At 37.0% G+C, this 20,800-nt stretch overlaps 1 long non-coding RNA gene across 1 annotated transcript; it reads left to right on the forward strand.

Moving 5' to 3' along the window:
- The first annotated feature begins 321 nt into the window (after positions 1 to 321).
- On the forward strand, positions 322 to 1,934 carry LOC138347890 (uncharacterized). Its single transcript, XR_011220454.1, has 2 exons — positions 322 to 388; positions 1,525 to 1,934. It is a non-coding gene; the product is annotated as an uncharacterized lncRNA (long non-coding RNA).
- The last annotated feature ends 18,866 nt before the right edge of the window (positions 1,935 to 20,800 follow it).

Raw genomic sequence — 20,800 nt, forward strand, 5'->3', positions numbered from 1 at the left:
TCGTGATCTAGAAGACGTAAAGAAATATTAGGCAAGGATGTTATTTCCAAATGTGATATTAAGTATGAGTTGGTTAATGTAAGTGCCATTAACTTTAAGTGAGGGATTAATTAGTGGCTAATTTGGATTGATTTAATCCAATGGGCCCCACCACTCAAGGAAAAAATTAAAAAGGGATCAGATTGTGGGCTGGCCTTAGTGGACAGGTGTAGAGGGGGGCTGCCTCCACTTCATACTATTAAATGAGGTGGAGAAATCCACTCCATGCTATATAAAGTGGTGAAATGCATTGCTGCATATCATCTTCTTCTTTACCACTTGTCTTAGGCAGCCATGGAAATGGAGAAACCAACCTTGCAACTCTTGGCCAGCAGCTGCAAATAATTTGGTTAGTAATCTCCTTGTTTGGTGTGTTAATTCTTTAGAATACCCTTGTTAATTATCCATTAATTTTAAGAAGGGGGCATGACCAGTAGCTTAGGAAGTTTGTTTTAGTTATTGAATGTGCTAAGTATGAATGGAAACCATAATCGGATTATTAGTGGTGTCATGTTGGTGCTTGGGCTGTTTATATGATTCTTTGGGTTATATGTGTTATTGGTATTGCTGTGGATAATTTGGATTGTTGTCGGATTGGGACGAAGTAAGGAAAATAGGGGAGGTGCTGCCAAATTTTCGTTAGATTATTAGCTAGCTTACAAGAAAGTAAAGCACGATTTTTATCTAATTGCGGCACGATTGTTGCTTGTTATAGATTAATAGCTTGAGTAGTAAATATTGGACGTGCGGCTCAATTATACGGTATGTAACGCTGTCCCTTCTTTCTTTGCTTGGCATGACTTTTAAAAATAAGCGAATAACGGACAGATTTGATACTTACCTCTAAAGCGTCTAGGTGATGTATATTCTTGCTTCCACAATTATTCCTCTATATATCGGTTATGTCTAAGGCTATGATGATCTCTAATATCTATGGTAATGCTTCTTAGAGTCATTGAAATTTTACGTTTTCATATCGTATTAAAGGTTCATAATCTTGATAAAACATTAATCTTTAGTAATACTCCTTGCTGGTTCACGTTGATTGTTCTATTGAGTTATAAGAAATGATTTTAATTGCATATGGTTGCTCATAATATTCTGCTCGTGCATAGAGTCATTTATCATTTCACCGAGTCCCGGGCCGGGTAATGTTCGTGCGGAGTTTCTTGCATATGTCACCGAGTTCCTCACTAGAGGGCCGGGTATGTATATTATATATATGATTGGTGATGAGGATGGTTATGATGACGATGATGACGGAGATGACGTGATGATTATTTTGCCGAGCCCCTTACTAGGGAAGCTGGGCACCTTAAATGTTAAATATATGCATGATTTTCACTTAAAAAGTATATGTGTAGTGATATTTTGTTTCGACTTGCCACATTGGTATCCTGTCATCTTTACCTTATGCTTTACATACTCACTACATTGTCCGTACTGACCCCCCTTTCCTCGGGGGGCTGCGTTTCATGCCCGCAGGTGTAGACGCGCAGTTCGGTGATCCTCCCGCCTAGGATATCTACTCTGCTGATTGGGAGAGCTCCACTGTTCCAGAGCCCAGTCGTTTTGGTACATAACTTTTGTGTAGTCTTTTGCTCGTCTATGGGTATGGCGGGGCCCTGTCCCGTCGAGTTTCACTAATGTACTCTTAGAGGTCTGTGGACATTATGTGGGTTGTATATATATGTTTTGGATAATGGTCTGGACATGGTTTGTTTGGGACGTCCGCTTGTACAGGGGCAGCCTTGTCGGCTGTGTACATCATTATGCTTTGAATAGTGGCGGCCTTGTCGGCTCGCGTATGCTGTTATGGTTGAATGGTTATGACTCCTTATGAGACAGGTCCTCTTATATATATATGACGTTGGGGTTGGCTTGATTTGATTAAATTCCATATTGTCTTAGTTTCAGTTGGTCATACTTAGCAGGTTTGTATGTGGGTGTCCAAAACGGGCACTAATCACGGCCTATCGGGTTGGGTCGTGACACATACATGAGTAGGGTACCGTTGATCAATATATCCAGGAGGTTGCTGCATGTAGATTTCCTCCTCTAGTTCACCGTGTAAAAAGGCGTTAGAAACGTCCAGCTGATGGAGTGACCACTGATGATGCATAGCTAGAGACAGTACAAGGCGGATTGTCTGTTGTTTAACCACTGGACTGAACGTTTCGGAGTAGTCCAGCCCATAAGCTTGATCATATCCCTTTGCAACTAGGCGAGCTTTGTATCTAGCCACAGTGCCATCTGAGTTGCGTTTGATGCGATAAATCCACTTACACCCAATGGGAAACCGGTTCGAAGGAGGAGGAACTAACACCCAAGTATTTTGTCTTTGTAACTCCTCAAACTCAGCATCCATAGCAGTGCACCAGTGTTTATTTTGAGCAGCCTGTTTATATGTTGTGGGCTCAGTGAGTGGCTGGGCATCATAGGGAATGGTAGAGGAGTAAGTTTTTTGTTTGAAAATGCCACTCTTGGCTCGGGTAGTCATGGGGTGATGAGGAGCCGGGATTTGGGTGGTTGCTATTTCTGTTATTGCTGTAGGGCTGGTTGGCGGCGTCGGCTGTGGGCTGGTTGGTGTTGAAAATGGCTGTGTCGACGGGGATGGGATTAGTGTAGTGTATGGGTGTGATCTGTGCGTTGTTGGCGGAGTGGAAGTGTCAGGTGTCGAGTGTTGATCGAGTGTGATGGCTGGCGGCATTGGTGAGGACTGAGGTGTGTGAGCAGGGCGAGTAGCTGTCGGGGTCTGTGTAGGAAAAAGAGGAAGAACTCCAAAGTAGGACGGTGGGGACGGGGACTGCTGGGATAAGGACTTATGGTAGGGAAATGCGCTTTCATGGAACTTAACATGACGGGTCACATATATACGCTGGGTGGTGGGGTCAAAATATCGATAACCTTTGGTAAGGGGTTCATAGCCAACAAAGACGCACGGTTTAGATCGAGGTTGTAACTTATGATTCACCTCATGACGCAAATGGGGAAAGGCAAGACATCCGAAAATACGGAGAATGGAGTAGTTTGGAGCAATGTTGTATAATTTTTCATGTGGAGAAATATGACCAAGAGATTTCTTTGGAAGACGATTAATTAAAAAATTTGTTGTTGCAAGCGCCTCAACCCAGAAAGTGACGGGTAGGTGAGCTGTGTGGAGGAGAGTAATGACAGTGTCGATGAGGTGACGGTGCTTGCATTCCGCCACCCCGCTCTGTTCAGGGGTATAGGGACACGTTTTTTGGTGGAGGATGCCAAGACGCTAGAGAAAATTTGCAAACTGATTGTTGACATATTCACGACCATTGTCAGTTCGGAACAATTTGATGGTAGTGCCAAACTGATTCTGAACCATGAACTGAAAACTTTTGAAAGCTCCAAACGCCTCAGATTTTTGTTTTAAGGGATACAACCAGGAAAATTTGGTAAAGTCATCAATAAAGCTAATGTAATACCGAAAACCACCAAAAAATGGGACCGCCGTAGGGCCCCATACATCAGAATGAATAAGTTGAAAAGGAAATAGTGCTGCATTATATGATAAAGAAAATGGTAGTTTGTGTGACTTGGACACAGAACACGACTCACAGGACGTTACATTGGACACTTTATTGAAACCAAAAAGAGAAAGTAAATGTTTATTGACTTCAACAGAAGGATGCCCCAAGCGACGATGCCAATCTTGAGGAGTGAGAATGGCAGAGCAAGCTGTTGGAGATGACTCAATAGACGTAGACACTTGATAATTGGAGGGAGCATGTAAAGCTGGCTCACAGTGGCCTCTGTACCTCACTCGGTGGGTGGTGTTGTCCAGAATCTGAAAGTCATTGGAGTTAAAGAGTAGGGTACAATTATTATATTTGGTGAAACGATAAACGGATAGAAGATGGGATTTAAGGGATTGTACATGAAGAAGGTTACCGAGGTGAAAAATGCCAGAAGAGGTAGGTATACCTGAGCCCACATGAGCAATAGGAAGAGGATGGCCACCTGCACTAGTGACACTGTCATTGCAAGAGTATGGAGTATAGGTTTAGAGACGAGACAGGTCCGGCGTTACATGGGCATTAGCACCTGTGTCTAGGAACCAGTTACCATTTGATTCAGCAGAGTTTGCAGCATAAAATGCTTGAGGTGACGACGTAGACGGTCCAGAATAAGAGTTATCAAACCTATGCCAGCAGTCCCACGCGGCATGATTGTATTTGCCACAAATTTGGCAGATGATGGAGCTGCGAGGAGGTCCACTGCCACGACCAGCAGACCCCCTCGCGACCACCTGCGAAGCCGCCTCGCTGTTGAAGGTTGTCGACAGGTCCCCGTGACCACCTGCATAGTTGCCACGACCAGGGGTTCCGCCTCTGCCGCGATTGAAACCACGTCCACGACTGCCTCTGTAGCCAGCAGACTGCCAGGACTGAGCATAGAGGGCGGTGTGTGGTTCGGCTGATCCACCGGCTTCCCTAACCTTCAATTTTTGTTCCATCTGTACGTTCAATTCTTCGGTGAGTAACCAAGACGAAACTTCAACAAACGTCACATATGCAATATTCGTCCTAATATTTTGTTTAATGGACGCAACTCTGACGACAAACCGCGAAGAACACATAAGATCACATCTTGATCTGGAATTCCAGATTTAGCATGATTCAGAGCAGCGACAATCGTAACAACAGAATCAAGATACTTTTGCATAGAGTCACTACCCTTCTGAATACCATGAAGTTGTTCCTTTAATTGAAATATATGAGTGCGAGATAGTGAGTTGTACCGAAGTTGAAGATGATTCCATATGGCTGCGGCGGAAGTGAGTCCATGGAGATGATTCTGAACCGACGGGCTGATAATTGCTAGGAGACACGCCCATAATTGGGCATCAACAACGGACCATTTTTCGAAATCCGGGTTGAGTGTGACAGCGGTGGCTCCCGTTGCTGCCGCCTCTCGAGGTGGATCATCGACTATGACGATGAGTGTGGCGGGTGGAACATCCATGGTTCCATCAACATACTCCATGAGTCGATGGGCGGAGAGATTTGCAGACGCGGTGGTGAACCAGGATGGAAAATTTGAATCATTTAATTTTTCTGGAGTAAGAGAATGGAGATTTTTTATAAAAAGCTTCAACCCCGTGGGGAGATCATCTAGAGGATCTGTCGTCTTCACCATGGTGAGGCAATCATTGAAGGGAGACGACTAGGGCGGCGGCTAGGGTTTGGGAGAAATGAACCCATGCTCTGATACCATGATAGAATATAATTATTATGAATTAACCTTGATCAATAATTAGAGTCTTGTACAATATTTATAGTTGTAGACTATAAGTAATTATACAATAACCCAACATAATTAAGTAATTATATATTCTATTTAACAATATTGATATTGGAAGTGGGAAAATGTCAACAGGGACTTTGTGGTAGGTTTGCCTCTAACACTTAGACAATATGACTCCATTTGTGTCATAGTTGATAGGTTGATTAATTCAGCATATTTCCTTCCCATAATGTTTCTTATTTGGTGGAGGATTATGATAGATTGTATGTTAAGGAAATAGTAATGTTATGTGGGGCCCATTGTCGATCATTTTGTATGGAGGTGATCAATTCATTTTGCATTTTTGGAGGTCTTTCCAAAGTAGGATTTGTAGTCAAGGGAAACATAGTGCCTCTTACACTTACAAATGTATAGTCCAGAGGGCTCACCATTTATCCTTTTAAGACATGTTATAGCTTATGTCATTGATTAAAAGGGTAATTCGTATGACCACCTACCTTTGATAGAATTCTCCTACAATAATAGTTACCATTCGAGTATCTCGATGGCACCTTTTGAAGAACTTCATGGTAGGAGGTGTCGAACTACGGTTGGATGGTTTGAAGTGGGTCAGTTTGCTCTTATTCGTCCCGAGGTAGTTTATGATGCCACGTAGAAAGTTTTACTTATAAGGAAAAGGTTGAAAACGGCCCTATAGTCGGTAAAAATCTTATGTCGACAATAGAAAAAGAGACCTTGAATTTGAATTAGGAGATTGGGTCTACTTGAAAATTTCACCCATGAAGGGAGTGATCAGGTTTGTCAAGAAGGGAAAACTTAGTCCCCGATATAAAGGTCCTATGAAATTTTTAAGCAAGTTGGGAAAGTGGAATATCATCTAGAATTTCCAAATAAATTGGCCCTGGTTCATCTGTTGTTCAATGTGTCTATGCTCAAGAAGTGTATAGGTGACCAAGGTCCATTTTCCCTTTATAAGGTTTAGGGGTAAATAAGAGCCTTTCATATGAAGAGGTTCCGATTGAGATCTTTGATCTTTGATCGTCAAGTTATGAAAATGAGGAATAAGGTGGTTGACTCCGTAAAAAGTCTATGGAGGAACTATCTTGTTGAGGATGCAACATTGGAGGTTAAGGCCAATATGAAGTCCCGTTACCCTCATATTTTTTCTCTTACTCCTATCCAAAGTTAAGATTAGTAGTTTTCCCTTAAATGAGTATTATGAATAATGTTGAATTATCATTTATTCTAATATTTGCATATTCTTGTAGAAATTCATCCCTAAATTGAATTTTCATGAAATGTGTTTCTCATGGTTAACATGCTGATGTAGTGTATTGTAGTGTAATCATGAGAATTGTATTCAGCATGCTTAATGTTGTCTTGATAAAAAATTATCATGTCAACTCCTAGAAAAATATCACACCTCAAATCCCATTAAGACAGATAGGCACCCGATGCCTTAAAGGCCAAAGAGAACCAACATGTAACTTGTGCTTACTATGCATTTAACTATAACAATCGTGACAAGTTAATAAAGGATGCATCGATAAAACCAACATAAGTAGACCCAAACGTTATGTATAATACTTCTACGTTGAAGCCAAAACTCTCTAAAATACGACTGAACCACATAGACACGTCTACAAAGCCTTTAAAAGTTAGAAAACCTAGAGTAGGTCGAGATGTACCCTATTGTACCCTTATCTATAATAAAAATACTAAAATAAATTTACTAATGACTTAAAAATCTCCGAATCAACCTAGATCTCACCAAAAGTAGTTAAGTGTCGTATGCTCCTACTGAGGAGGCCTACTATATGGAAAACTTGTACCTGTAGCATGAAATAGAGCGTCCCCCCGCAAGGGACATCAATACGAAAAAAATGTATTAAATATGTAAGGCAATGGCATATGTAATATGAAGTCACAAAGGATATCAAGAATAAACATATGAGTTCATAGATCAAGAGAAAAGACAACCCTTTCATACTCTTATGATATCATGTAAGTTAGATTCTTTTCTTTACTTTTGTTTAGGGTATACTCTTTGTAGGGCATGTGTACAAATGACCATCTGATCAGTGGTAGAAGAGGGTGACAAATGCTAAACATTTTAACCCTTGTGATGTTGTCCTCATAATTACACAAATTTGGAGCGGCCCATGAAAGGCTATTGTCCCTGAGCTTCCACCCTTCTATACCAATAAAGATTGACCCATGCAAAGCATTTGCCCCCGAGCTGCCACCGTAATTATACAGATTATTTCACTTAGATTCTTTAATCTTTGAGATTGTTTTTTATCATTTCATAACTCTTTTGGGATTGTCCTTTGGATAATCATAACTCTTTTGAGATGTTATTTTGGTAATCATAATCATTTGGGAGATATTGAAATACAGACAAGTAGTTGAAAACTGGAAAATAATACTTCAAGGCACTAAAAATAACATAAGGAGCTATGTAACATCAATACATTACTTTGAGAGCTTCATGTAATACTCTAAAATAATTTAGGTGAAGCTAGAACCTAACATGATTGTCATGAGGGCTACTATCCTAAAATGGTCTATTATTTGGTATTCAGGCAGTGTCTAAGTGTTTAGGTGTATTGTAAGTCAAACGTCAAGGAACAACAAAGATATTCGATGACTAAGTAACCGATGTGCCTCATGTGTTTTTATGTGCCTACATGTGTGTTCAATGAATTTTGGAGGTCAAACGTCCAACAACGTCCATGACATTCGAAAGGACTGCCTTGAAACAACCTTGTGTGTCTTGGCATGTTTAACCGAGTTTTATGTGTTCTTTTTTAATGAAATTTATATGGGAGGTCCTAAAATCATATACAATTTAGTTGGGTTGGAAACATCTGGTTGAAAGTCCCCAAGTACCAAACAAGGGGTCTTGAGGTAGGACCTTTTCCAAGAGCCAAGATTGCTTAAAAGAGTCCTAAATGACGGAGGCAATAGACGACTCATTGGCCAGTCGATGCCCCGTCGATGGGAGTCGTTAGTCAAGCATAGGTATGTGAGATTGATATTGCAATGTATAGGCTCTGAATCAAACAACGACCAGCCAGGATGGTCTGTTGATTGACAAACGATCTATCGACTAGCCAATCGTCAATGGTGTTGTTTCCTGCGCAGTTAATCTTATGTGAAAGGGGTGAAATGGTAATTTCACCCCACATCTAAATAAGACTTTGGGAGGTTATAAAGGGGTACTTTGGGTTTTTTAAAAATGTTTAGAAGACTTAAACACTTAGTAAAATTCATTCTTCAAAATCAAAACCCAATATCTATTAGAATTCTCTAGAACTCCATTGAAACCAAAACTGAAGGAAGAGCTTGGATTGGATAATTGAGTGGTGATTCTTAATCAAAATGGTGGATTAAAATCATTAAGGTATGGTTTTTATCCTTTAAACTCTATTCATCAAGGATCCCAACATTTAAAGAGTTGGCAAAGTTTTCTAAAGATGAACTTGTCCAATTTTATGACCTATCCATGGGTTTTTGCCATTACAGTTTTAAAGTATTATATATTGATTGAATTTTTGTTAATTATATTATTTTATCTCAATTTACCTATGAACCCATGTAATTGATGAACCCTAGTTTTTGACTACTTTATGGGTTACTTGATATTGATTTAATATTTATGAATTCTAGTGTTGATTTCTATGGGCTGTTAAATGATGTAAGAATTGTATTCAATTAATGTATAGGTTTAATATATTGAATATACCTAGATTCATTGAGTATTGTAGTTTTTGTATTAAATTGATGTTCATTTCCACAGATAAGGAGCATATGTTATTGAATTGGATGTTTTAGCTATGGATTGAAGTGGTGAGAATGGATTTGTGGTAAGCTCCCCTAATTATCTTTATTTTAAGTAATGTAGATCTTTAATTATGGTATGATTGCTATGGTCCAGTTATGGTGCGGTTATATGTGAATGATGTGGCCTTGTCGGTATTACTTTATGTATCATGATGATCATGGCCTTGTCGGCAAACTACTTTAAGTATTATGATGATTTGTGCGGTGATTTATGTGTAGTATGATATATCTACCTACATGTGAGTAATGTGAAAGTATGTGTTCTTCTATTGATATTCTGTCATTATGTTAGACTATGACTATGTCCTTATTTGTAGTTTTAGAGTTGATGCCTTATTATTCCTACATGACTATATGAGTCTATGATGGTTATATTAATGATGCTATAATATTGTATAGGGTGACTTCAAAATTATAATAATTATTCATATTTGCTTCTAGAATGAGATGCAATATGTGCTAAAGTGAAGTATGTTATGTATTGTCTTGGTTGACTTGTATTACTTTATACATGTCTGAATGTGAATATAAGATGTCTTGAATTAGGATGCTAACGTCTCTTTGTCTTGTATGAATGAATGATATGAGACATTGAATGATGTTAATGAGGTCATTTATGTGAAACCTTTAACCTAGTGGTAAGGTCATGAACAATAAAGTTGAAATCCTTAATGATATTCTTCTTGTAATGAATGAAAGACTTAAGGTAGGTTTACTGGAACAACATTATCTTCCTTGGAAAATTCAGTATGAGCTATCTTGTCTTCATTGTAAGGCAACTCTCGGGGACCTCTTTGGTAGGGTGAATGCGATTGGGTGATGAACATAATATTGAACCCCTTTGTATGAACCTTTAATGTAAATTACTCTATGAGAACAAAGGCTAGGACTAAGTGAGTATTGTAAGTGAAGTAGATCTAGCTAAAGTATGACGCTAGATTACAAAGTAACCCCTTCATATTCCCGAACCATGTGCCTACATGGGATGTGTCCAAGTTAAACCATTGTCAAGTAGAACGCCCTCCATCGGAGTAGGTTACAAATTCCTATTCAATGGTTTTATACCATGGTCTATGTCGGTTATCTTCTATTCTCATCATTTTGGATACCTACTAGTATTGGAGAAGTTCTATAAGGTTTAGGTGGTATGGGACGCTATCTAGACATTGCGTAGGCTTTAAAGATGTTAGTGGAGTCCCTAGGTCTTCTACAAGACTATTACTTGAATGTCTCTCTGTGATGAATGAGTCTTGAATGAACTAAGGAATATAATGACTTAATTTAAGAAAGCATGTTAAATGAATAAGTAATTATCTAGATTACTTAACGCTTGTCTTCTTATGGTGTAAAAGGGGCATAGGAATGGTCACTTTGTATCTTACCTAGATAAGTCTTAAGAATGACTCTAGTTAGGAAAGTTTGTCGATTATATAAACATGATCCAAACATAGGTAGTCTTAAGGATTACTTAGGTAATCTTGAAGAGGCCAATCATGGATGTTATTTTCTTGGTTTCCTTGAGTAAGTCTTTTTATAACATTTGGGAGTAGAATGTCATATTCTATATATGTTCTTGTATTTAATGAGAATGATCTTATCCGAAGTAATTTATAGGATCTCATAAGTGTATGGGTAAGATATTGTATAGGAGGTGGCTTCACAAATCACTCAAGTGAACCTTAGAATTAACTTTGGTAGTATAATCTCATGTTCATATGTTGGTGTATTGTAAGTGTGTATATCTCATAATAGGTGGTCTTAAGGATCATTTAAGTGTGCCTAGAGAGGGTGTATGGGCGGTCTCTCTTTGTCTTACTTAAGTGAGTCTTAGCATAGGTTTTATTGAGAGGATTTCATGCTAGCAAAAGTTCCTTGCGAAGTTGAGAAAATTAACCAAAACAGTTAATTTAGTCAATGTAAAGTGACACGACCTCACTGTAATATTTCTTTTAATGTCCTAAATTGATTAAGTGATTTTTTATGTGTTTATAAGATGTTAAATGTTGTTCTTATGATTAAAATATGATATTTAAATGAAAAAGATGCATATTTCTAACAAATGTCCGCTTTCATGATTATATATAATGTCATACTTAGTACATGTGGTTGTACTTTTTCCATGCTTTTATCTATCTCTAAAGAGATTCATAGGTGAAGGTTCTTGTGGAAAGTTAAGTTTGGCTTAGAAGATCACTCAAGCAAGTTAATTATGTCCTCATTTGACTTGAGAGAACTGATGTCTTTTATTTCTTTTATCAAAGCATTGTAATAGACTCACTAGTACTATATATCTATTTTTTATGGGTTTTGTATAAAGCATTCCAATGTCGAGGATTTGATGAAATGAGATTTGGTATTTACTATGACTTTTATATGAAAGAAATCTTAAAGACTACGTAAATATTTGTGAAAAGTTTTAATTCCACACTACTTTTCTGTTATGTATATGTGATGAATGATGCGAAAAAGTCTTGTACAAGACCTCCGAGAGGTCAAGTACACCGGTGTCAATCCAAGTGTGCCCTAACTTCTAGGGTGTGGTCTCTGGTCGTGATAAACTTTGTATCAGAGCATAGGTTATGAAAGTGTTCTTAGGAATCAAATAGTCTCATCAAGTCACGTCTAGTAGATTTTTTACCATAAGTGTGAGTCAGGACGCATCTATGGGCGAGAGGCTATTAGACGATAAAGTTTCCCTTCTTTTGTACTCCCATGTCATCGTAGAGTAAAATGTTATGAGTTCTCTTTTCTTATGATTTTCCTTGTGTTATAGAAAATGAATACGAGGAGGACACCAGCTAGGAGAGTTAAGGAGAATGATGTGAATGAGGACATTCCTCCTCAAGTTGACCAAGTTTATCAAGGTGATCAAGTACCTATTATGGGTGGAGGTAATGATGTTCTGGTGGTTCCCTCGGAAATGACTAATGGAGAGATTAGAGAGGCTCTAATCACATTAGCCGAGCTTTGACTACACACGTGAATATGGGTTTGGCACCTAGAGTGAATGTTATAGAGAGAACTATGATTTCTAGATTGAGAGATTTTATGAGGATGGATCCCCCTATATTTTCTTGGCTCTAAGGTTTGAGAGGAACCCCAAGAGTTCCTAGATAGAGTATACAAGGTGTTGAGTTTTATCGGGGTGACTTCTAGGGAGAAGGCGGAATTAGCTTTCTATCAATTGAGGGAGGTTTCTCAATTTGGGTACACTCAATGGAAGGATAATAGGCTGGTCGACTTGGGTCTTATTGAGTTTGAAGAATTTAAGGAAGATTTTCTAGGAAAGTACTTTCCCCATGAGAGGAGATAGGTAAAGTTAGAGGAGTTTGACAATCTCAATCATGGCAATAAAAGGGTTGAGGAGTACTTTTTGAAGTTCTCTATGTTGTTTGAATATGCACCATCCTTATATCTAACCCTAGGGATGAGATTAGTAGGTTTGTGACCGAGGTTGCCAATCTAGTGAGAGAAGAATGTTGTAAAACTATGCTACATGATGCTATGACCCTAGCTAGACACATAGTGTATGGTCAATCCATTGAGGACACTAAACTTTGTAGGATTTCTAGAAACTTGAAAAGGATTGGTTTAAGTGATCAAAGTAAACCTAGGTTCAAAAAGAGGGCTCAAACTCAAGATTGACCTGGTGCTCCTAAGGGAAAAGTTGAGAAGGGTAGTGGTTCTCAAGGTGGTTTGCGTACATGTTCTACTTATGGAAATAGGCACTATGGGGAATACCTAAGGGGTACCAGGAGTTGCTTTGGATATGGTAAAGGTGGATAGAAAGTGTGGGATTGTCCTACAAGAGAAGGTAAGCAAGTTGCTCCTAATGTTCCAAAGGATTATGCTCCAAATAAGAGGCATTTTTATGAACTCCGGACTACAGGAGAAAAGCCGGGTGAGTGTGACGATGATTATGGTAATTGCTTGTATTTCTCTCTTTAGTGATATGATTTCCTTCTAAGTGCGGGACTATGGCTAGTCGAGGATCTAGATTGTCATAGAAGCTTATTTCATCTCCATGTTGTTTAGAATTCTTGTGCAAATTAAATTTCATTGATTTTTTGCATTGTGTATTTTACGAAGTTATGATTATGTTGTAAAAAGGTATTTACATGATTTTATCTTGCATATTGGCATGTTTCCATCATGAATTGCCAAAAAGTTGCATTTTGAAGCATGTTCATTATAATTAACGGGCAACTCATCGTAAAAATTTTGAGAAATTAGTTAATCATTCTTTAGTCAATTTTTTTTAATGTTGTAAGAACTGATGTATATGATCATGATAATGAATATAAATTGAGTTTTTTCTATTTGGAATAAAGGATGTGAGTTTTATAACATGATGAGTTATAGAATTTTCTTCTACTTTCTTGTTTTGTTATGATTTTCGTGATTATGTGAAATTGATTTTTTTGTAGATGTTTGTATGGTAGAAGATGTTTAATGGTATGTCCATGAGTTGCTAATTGAATCTCTGTTCTTGGAAGTGTTGGGAGAGATGTAAGTTTCATTCGAGGACTAATGTTGTCCAAGAGGGGGAAATTATAATACCTCGAAAATAACTTAGGTGAATCTAGATCCTAACATGGATTTCATGAGTTTCTAAGGTCCTAAAATGGTCTGTAATTTGATATTGAGGCAGTGTCTAAGTTTATTGGAAGTCAAACATCAAAGGACGACCATGACGTTGGTCGACTAAGTCACTGATTTGCCTCATGTGTGGTTATGTGCCTATATTTGTGTTTTGTGAAGTTTGGAGGCCAAACACCAAGAACGTCCATGATGTTTGAAAGGTTTTCCTTGGAATGACCTTTTGTGTCTTGGCATGTTTCGTCGTGTTTTATGTGTTTGTTTTTTATGAAATTAATGTTGGAGGTCCTAAAATTTTATACAAACATAATTGGGTTGGAAAAGTCCGGGTGAAATTCCACAAGGACCCTTCTCAAGAGCCAAGACAGCCCAAAATAGTCCCAAACAACGGAGGCACTCGATGTCTCTTTGTCAAGTCGATGCCCCATCGATGGAAATCGTTTCTAAGAACGTAGTCTTGGGATCTTGATCTCCCAATGTAAAGGCTCTTAATGAAACAACAGTCAGCTTGTACGGTTCGTTGATTGTCCAACGGTCCATCGATTGGCCAATCGTTGATGGTGTTGTTTCCTGCGTAGTTACTATTAAGTGAAAGGGGTGAAATCACCACATCCAAATAAGACTTGGAGCGTTTACTTAGGCATTCTTTGGTTATTTTAAACATGTTTATAAGACTTAAACACTTAGGAGAATTCATTCTTCAAAATCAAAACTCAAAATCTATTAGAAATTCTTTACAACCTTATTGAATCCAAAACTCAAGGAAGAGATTTTATTGGAGAATTGAGTTGTGATAATTCATAAAATTTGTGTATTAACATCATTGAGGTATAGTTTTTTATCCTTGAAACCCTATTACTCAAGGATCCCAATATTCAAAGAGTTCTCTAAATTTCTCTAAAGATAAACTTGTCCAATTTTATTATCTATCCATGGGTTCTTGAATTAAAGGCTTTAAAGCACTGTATATTGATTGAATTATTGTTAATTAGATTATTCTAACTCAATTGAGCTAACCTATGAAACAATGTAATTGATGAACCCTAGTTTTTGACTACTTTATGTATTATATGATATTGACTTAATACTTATGAATTCTTATGTAGTTTTCTATGGGCGAATGAATGATGTAAAAAATATCTTCAATTGATGTATAGTTTGTTTTAGATTGGTAAATCTATATTGAATTTACCTATATTCATTGAGTATGATAGTTTTTGTATTGAATTGAGTTTCATGTCCATGGGTAAGGGCCTTATGGTATTAAATTGAATGTTGTAGTTATGTATTGATGTGGTGAGAATGGCTTGGTTGTACACTACTCTAATTCTATTTATTTTATTTATGTATCTCTTTAATTATGTTATTATTTGTATGGTCCACTTATGTTTGCGGTGCTATGTAAATAATGTGGTCTTGTCGTCGTTACTTAATGTATTATTAAGATCATAGTCATGTCAGAAAAATACTTGAAGTATTATGATGATTTGTATGGTAATTTATCTGATGTATGATCATATATAACTATATGTGAGTAATGTTAAAGTATGTGTTCTTATATTGATATTAGGTGATCATGTTAGACTATTACTATTTCCTTATTTGTAGTTTTAGAGTTGATGCATGATTATTCCTACTTGACTATATGAGTGTACGATGGATATATTGATGATGTTATAATAGTTTATAGGGTGACTTAAAGATGATAATGGTTATTCCTATGTGCTTATAGAATGATATGCAATATGTGCTAAAGTGAAGTATGTTGTGTCTTGTCTTTGTTGACTTGTGTCCATTACTTCATTCCTATATCAATGTGAATATGAGATGTCTTGACTTAGGATTCTAAAGCCTCTTTGTCTTGAATTAATGAATGATATAAGACCTTGAATGACGTTAAGGAGGTCATTTATGTGAAACCTTGAACCTAGTGGTACGGTCATGAACATTGAAGTCGAAAACCTTAATGGTATCCTTCTTGTAATGAATGATGGACATCATCATATATTCCTTAGGAAAGTCATTATGACCTATTTTTTTTGCCATTGTAAGGCAGCTCTAGGGGACATCTTTTGTAGGGTCAATGTGATTGGGTGATGAACATGATATAGAACCCCTTTTGTATGAACCTTTAATTGTAAATTACTCTATGAGAACAAAGGCTAGCACCAAGTAAGTATGGTAAGGAAAGTATCTCTAGTTAAAGGATGAGTCTAGAGTACAAAGTAAGGCTTCATATTTCGAAACCATGTGCCTATATGGGATGTGTCCAAGTTCTACCAGTGGAGAGTAGAACGACATTCACGTGACTAGGTTACAACTCAAAATTCCATACTTTTCTAGCATGGTCTATGTTAGTTATTTTATATTTTAATCATATGGGATACCTGCAAGTATTGTAGAAGTTCTATGATGTTTAGGTGGTGGTATGGGACGCTATCTAGACACTGCACAATAGGCTTTGAAGATATTAGTGAGAGTCCCTAGTCTTCTACAAGACCATTACTTTAATGTCCTTATGTGATGAATGAGTCTTAAATTAACAAAGGAATGTAATTTCATAAGTTAAGAAATAATGTAAAATGAATAAGTACTTATCTAGAATAGATAAGGGTTGTCTAGTTGAGAAGTAAAAGGATCATAGGAATGGTTACTTCATATCTTACGTAGACAGGTCTTAAGAATGACTCTAGTTAGTAAAGTTGGTTGATTATGTATACATGATACAAACTTAGGTAATTTTGAAGAGGTCAATCATGGACGTTCTCTTCTTGATTTACTTGAGTAAGTATTTTGATAACCTTTGAGAGGAGAATGTCATATTATATATATGTTGTTGTGTTAGGTGAGAATGTTCTTATCCTAGGTATTCTATAGGATCTCCTAACTGTGTAACGTATTTTATGGGCGGTTGTTTCACAACTCACTCATGTGAACCTTAGAATCACCTTTTGGTAAGAGAGTCTCATGTTCATATGTTGGTGTATTGTAAGTGTGGATATCTCATTATAGGTGGTAATAAGGATCATTTAGGTAAGACTATAGAGGGTGTATGGGAAGACTCTCTTTGTCTTACTTAAGTGACTCTTAGGATAGCTTTTAAAGATAGGATTGCATGCTAGGAGGAGTTCCTTGTGAAGTTGAGAAATTTAACTGAAACAGTGAATTTAGTCACTATAAATTGACACGACTTCACTGTAAGATTCCCAAAAATATCCTAAATTGATTAAGTGATTTCTTATGTGTTTCTAAGGTGTTAAATGTTGTTCTTATAATTATATTATGATATTTAAATAAAAATGATGCATATTCCAATAAATGTAGGTTTTCATGATTTTTTTGCATTATGCCATACTTAGTATATGTGGTTGTACCAATTCCATGCTTTTATTTATCTCTAATGTGATCAAAGGTGAAGGTGCTTGTTGAAATCTAAGCTTGGATTAGAAGATCGTTCAAGCAAGTTGAAGTATGTCCTCATTTGACTTGAGGGAATAGATGTCTTTTATTTCGTTTATCGAAGTATTGTAATAGACTTAGTAGTACTATATTCCTATTGTGTATGGGTTGTGTCCAAAGTATTCCAATATCAAGGATTCAATAAAGTAAGACTTAGTATTTCCTATGATATTTATATGAAAGATATTTTAAAGACTATGTAAATGTTAGTGAAAAATTTTAATTCCACACTAATTTTCATATATGTTTATGCGATGAATGATGATAAAAAGGCTTGTACAAGACCTTTAAGAGGTCATGTACACCGGTTGCAATCCGAGATTGTCCCTAACTTATAGGGTGTGGTCTCAGGTTATGAAAAACTTGGTATTAGAGCATAGTTTATGAAAGTGGTCTTAGGAATCAAAAAGTCTCATCTAGTCACGTCTAGTAGAGTCATGACCATCAGTGTGAGTCGCGAGGCATCTATTTGCGAGAGGCTATTAGCTGATAATGTTTCCCTTCTTTTCTACTCTTATGTCGTGTCATAGAGTAAACTTTATGAGTGCTCTTTTCTTATGGTTTTCCTTGTGTTATGGAAAATGAATACGGGGAGGACATCATCTAGAAGATTTGAGGAGAATTATGTGAATGAGAACATTCTTAGTCAAGTTCCTCAATGTGATCAAGATGCTCAATATTATAAAGTCCCTATTATAGGTGGAGGTAATGATGTTTGGGTGGTTCCCCCCGGAAATGACTAATGGAGAGATTACAAAGGCTTTAAGAACATTAGTCAATGCTTTGACTACCCATGCGAATATGGGTTTCCCACATAGAGTGAATGTTGTGGAGAGCACTATGACATCTACATTGAGAGATTTTGTGAGGATGAATGCTCCTATATTTCTTACATGTACGGTGGGAGAGGATCTCAATGAGTTCATACATGGAGTGTAGAAGGTGTTAGGTGTCGTGGGGGTGACTTCTATGGAAGAAGGTGGAGTTAGCTTCGTATCAATTGACAGAGGTTTCTAAAGTGTTCTATACTCAATGGAAGTACAATAGGACGGTTGTTTAGGGTCCTATTGAGTGGGAATAAATTAGGAAAGCTTTTCTAGGAGATTACTTTCCCCGTGAAAGAAGAGAGATAAAGGTAGAGGAGTTTACCAATCTCAAGAAAGGCAATATGAGTGTTGAGGATTACTCTTTTAAGTTGTCTATGTTTTCTAGATATGCACCACCCTTAGTGTCTGACCCTAGGGTTTAGATGAGTAGGTTTATGACCGGGGTCGCCGATCCAGTGAGAGAATAATGTCATACAACCATGCTACATGATGATATTACCTTAGCTAGACTCATGGTGTATGCGCAATTCATTGAGGAGTCTAAACTTTGTAGGATTTCTAGAAACTTGAAAAGTTGTTTTTCAAGTGATCAAAGTTAACCTAGGTTCAAGAAGAGGACTCAAACTTAAGATGGACCTAGTCCTCTTGACTTCAAACTTGAGAAGGGTAGTAAACCTACATGTGCTACTTGTGGAAATAGGAACTATTGGGAATGCCTAAGGGTACTGCAAGTGGATTTGGATGTGGTGAAGATGGAAACAAAGTGAGGGATTTTCCTACTAGAGATGGTAAGAACGTTGCTCCTAATGTGCCAAAGGATAATGTTGTAAATAAGGGAATTTCTATGCAATCCAAACTACAGGAGCAAAGATTGGTAAGGGTGATGAAGATGATGGTAATTTCTTGTATTTCTCTCTTTAGTGATATGAGTTCCTTCTACGTTATGAGTATGGCTAGTAGAGGATCTAGATGGTCATAGAAGCTTGTTGTATGTGCATGGTATTTAGAAGTCTTGTTAAAATTGAATTTCATTTATTACTTGCATTGTGTATATTATGAAGTTATGATTATGTTATAAAAAGGTTTTTACATGAATTTGTCTTGCATATTGGCATGTTTCCATCATGAATTGCCAAAATTTTGGATTTTTGAATTTTTGAGGCATGTTCACTGTAATGAACTTGCAGCTCATTGTTACAATTTTGAGGAATTAATTCTTTCTTCAGTCGAAACTCTACTTCCTTATAGGATATTGATGGTGAATTGTGTGAAATTGATCCATATGGATGAAGGCTTGAATATTTTGTAAGTATTAATATATGTTCTTCTACTTTTCTGCTACTTTCTAAGATTGCTAATGTAGTGTAATCAATGTGATCTCGATCCTGTAGTAAATGTAGCATGATTTTTTGTATGTTAATATACCTTTAGCAACTTCTCTGTATTTTTATTATGGAGTTATGAGTATTGATAATTGATAATCAAAGCAAGGAAGAATTGGTAATATTGGTCTATTCCTCTACTTTTCTATTAAATTGTTAGATGATTTGCCTTGAATAACATTGTGTGGTATAATCCACTTATGATGGCAGTGTTTACTTTATTGTGAATCCTTATCTGATGTGATCATGTCCTTAAAATCCACTTGGTGTGATATGAATGTGTGGTTATGACGATCACATTATGTGAAGTATATGCCTTTTCTAAATCTAGTAGCATGTTCTAGGTAATAATAATGTCTTCCATAATTGAATTAATATGTTAGGGTTAGGTGTTTATTAAGTACTTCCATTGATTATGTAATGATGGTGAAGGACCCCCTACCTATGAACCCCTATTTGAATGTGTGGTTGGCAGATATTAGGAGTCTTGAATGTAATGGGTAAGTGTCTTTCCGCTTCTATTGTTATGTGTTGTGTGGTCTGTGATTGCATTTAAGAGGGTGGCTGCCTCAATGTGAAGTTGATAGCCGTGATGTGATCATGTTGACCATTGTACACACGCTCACATCTTATGCATGCTTATAAGTTGTATTGGTTCATGGTGTCTAATGAAAGGGTATCTCATATGCACTTGTGTCTTCTACTATGCATTTATAGTATATGTCCATGAAGTATGTTATGTGTACCTTAACTAGGATGATTTGATAGGTGTACTAGTATGGACAAGGGTATGGGACCTTGTCTATGAAGTGCACATGTGTGCCTTGGTAGTATAGTTCCTAGGTTTAGATTTATTTATATCAATATGAATGCATGAGTATGATATGATGTCAAGTATATAATATTATGCAGTATGAATATGTATACTGTCTAAATATGTCTATATGAAAGGATTGCTCATGTACTTACACTTATACACTTAAGCATGAACGAAGTGAAGTATGAACATGTGTGATAGAAGGGTGTTTATATGAAAGGGTTGCTCACATATATGTATATGTATACACACATGAAAACATGTCCATCATGCATGTAAGATAATATAGTCAATAGAGGGGCTCTTGAAAGGTGTTCTCAAGGGTATTCTAAACTAGATGGTGCTTTAATATACTATGTCCATGTGAAAGGTTTTCTCACATGATATAGGTTAATGAAAGGACTTTCTCATTTATAACATATAAGCTAATTATATGAGGGGTTAACTCTCCTAAAGCCTACTTTTTATTAAATAATGATTCATAATGGCTTTTCGATAAAGGGAACTTAGCTTAACACTAAGTGAACTTGAAGTTGAGGGGTGTCCCTTCC

This window comes from Solanum lycopersicum, chromosome 4 (genome assembly GCF_036512215.1).
Source record: "Solanum lycopersicum chromosome 4, SLM_r2.1".
In the NCBI taxonomy this organism is placed as follows: Eukaryota; Viridiplantae; Streptophyta; class Magnoliopsida; order Solanales; family Solanaceae; genus Solanum; species Solanum lycopersicum.